The 2378-nt window shown below is 46.3% G+C and overlaps 1 non-coding gene across 1 annotated transcript; it reads left to right on the top strand.

The window, feature by feature from the left end:
• The first annotated feature begins 1899 nt into the window (after nt 1-1899).
• LOC125584780 lies at nt 1900-2006 on the top strand. The gene has a single exon (XR_007321689.1). It is a non-coding gene; the product is annotated as a small nucleolar RNA R71 (small nucleolar RNA).
• Nucleotides 2007-2378: the final 372 nt, after the last annotated feature.

Genomic DNA, 2378 nt, shown 5'->3' with positions numbered 1-2378 from the left:
TTCATCAGGGCCCCCCAGTTTGCTAGCTCTAAGCTTAAGGATCTGATCCTTATGGACCGGTAGCACCCGCTCTATTTTCTCAATATCCCAATCAGATGATCCAGGCATGAAAAGATCTGCAACCTTAAGAGATCGGTAGGCTTCAAGAGCAGGACCAAACGGTCTGACTTGTTCGTTGTGGGTCAGCCACGCATCATCCCAGACGCTAATGGATGCGCTATCACCCACCATCCATCCTAGCTGTTTGAGAAGGAGGTCTCTACCTATTAGAACACTACGCCATCCGTGGGAGGCAGTTGAAGAGGGCTTAAATTCTAGGAAAGGATCATTGTGGCAATATTTCTCTAACAGACACCGACCTAGAAGGCCAGTGGGGACCTAGAAGGCTAGTGGGGACCAAGAAGGCCAGTGGGGTTCTTCAGGAGACGCCAAGCAAGCTTTCCAAGCAGCACATCATTAAATGAAGTAATATCTTTGAAACCCAGTCCTCCATACTTCTTTGGTTTTGCCATTTTTTCCCAAGAGATCCATGACATCGTACGCTTATCAGGTTCATCATCACACCAAAATCTCGTTAAGGCAGATTGGGTGTTCGAACAAAGAGACATAGGGAGCTTGAAGCAGGACATTGAGTGAGAGGGCATGGGAGCAAGCACACTCTTCAACATCACCATTTTTCCGGCGGTGGAGAGGAACTTGGAGGACCAGCTTGCAGCCTTTTGCTTGATTCGATCTACGATTGAAGCAAAGAGGTCCTTCTTTCTCCTACCAAACTGCTCCGGCAGCCCTAGGTATTTGCCCATACCACCCTCTTTGTCAATTCCCAGAGTAGATTTCATGAGTAAACGAGTTGGAGGCCCCGTTCTTTTGGAGAAAAATATAGATGACTTCTGCTTGTTTATTAGTTGGCCAGACACTGATTCATAGGTATGTAATAGCGCTTTCACAGTCTCAGCATTCTTCTTGTTTGTTCTGCAGAAGAACATGGTGTCATCTGCAAACAAGAGATGGTTGAGGCTAGGACTGTGAGTGGCAATGGAGACTCCCGTAAGTTATCCCTTACTCTGCGCCCTTGAGCAAAGACCAGACAGGACCTCGCTACAAAGAATGAACAGGTAAGGCGATAAGGGATCACCTTGTCTGATCCCTCGCCCTGGTTTTACAAATCCCCTTGAAGCTCCATTGATGATAAATGTGTAGCTCACAGAAGTAATACATTGCATAATCCAATTCACTAGCTTAGGATGAAAGTTCATTTTTTGCGAGAACTAGTTGAATGAAGTCCCACTCTAACCTGTCATATGCCTTACTCATGTCAGTTTTGATAGCCATTCTCAGCTTTAGAGGTCTTTAGATAATGTAAAACTTCGTGTGTTATCAAAACATTGCCTGATATTGCTCGTTTGGGGACGAATGCAGATTGGGTTTCAGAGATGAGGGACTTGAGGAGTGGCTGTAGCCGTTTGGAGATCAGTTTGGAGATGGTTTTATAATAGACGTTACACAACGCTATAGGTCTGTACTCCGAGACCCTCTTAGCTGATTTCTCCTTAGGAATTAACCTGATATGAGTCTCATTTATGGTTCTTGGCATGATGCCAAATAGGAAGAAATCTTGTACCTCTTTGACGATATCACCTCCAACTACTGCCCAGTTTGTTTGGAAGAAACACGCAGAGAAGCCGTCGGGTCCTGGCACCTTCCCAGGATGAATGGAGAAGAGGTCATCTCTGATCTCCTTAGTTCTTATTGGCTGAGGTGGCAGCCATCTTCTCAATCAGCTCAAACGCTCCATCAGTGGTTTGAGTCATGAAGTCTCCATTGCTGGCAGAGTTCATAGCACTCTGAAATTCCCAGTCAACTCCATCATAGAAAATTCCCAAGAGGTAATCATCATCAAATCCATGGTGAGGGCATTCTCTGCGATAGTCATTGAAGCGCTCCCATGCATCGCAGAAAGGCTCATCAGTGAGCTGTCCGAAGGAGGTGATCTTGTTCCTCAATGCAGCTGTTCTCGCCTTAGAGTGGAAATGGCTGAGGAACGCTGATCGGACCTGTTCCCATGAAGTGAGAGATCCAGTAGAGAGAGAGTTCAACCACCGTGCAACTTTTCCATCAAGAAAGAATGGGAATAATATGCACTTGATGTAGTCTGGTGGTACGCCATTCGCGCGAGTGAAACTGCAGACTTTTTCGAATCTCTCAATATGCTCCATTGAAATTTCTGTAGAGAGACCAGAGAACACCTTTTTCTGTACTAGACCGATCAAAGCATGCTTGATCTCGAAGTCCTGCCTGGTGCAGGGTGGAGGAACAATGGCCGAGCGCGTAGTTGGGATGTTACGCGGAAGGTTTCTCTCCCCAATCGGAACAGCATG

The sequence above is a fragment of the Brassica napus genome, chromosome C3 (genome assembly GCF_020379485.1).
Source record: "Brassica napus cultivar Da-Ae chromosome C3, Da-Ae, whole genome shotgun sequence".
Lineage (NCBI taxonomy): Eukaryota > Viridiplantae > Streptophyta > Magnoliopsida > Brassicales > Brassicaceae > Brassica > Brassica napus.
Note: the sequence above shows the minus strand (reverse complement) of the source record. Positions and strands in the feature narration are given on the sequence as shown.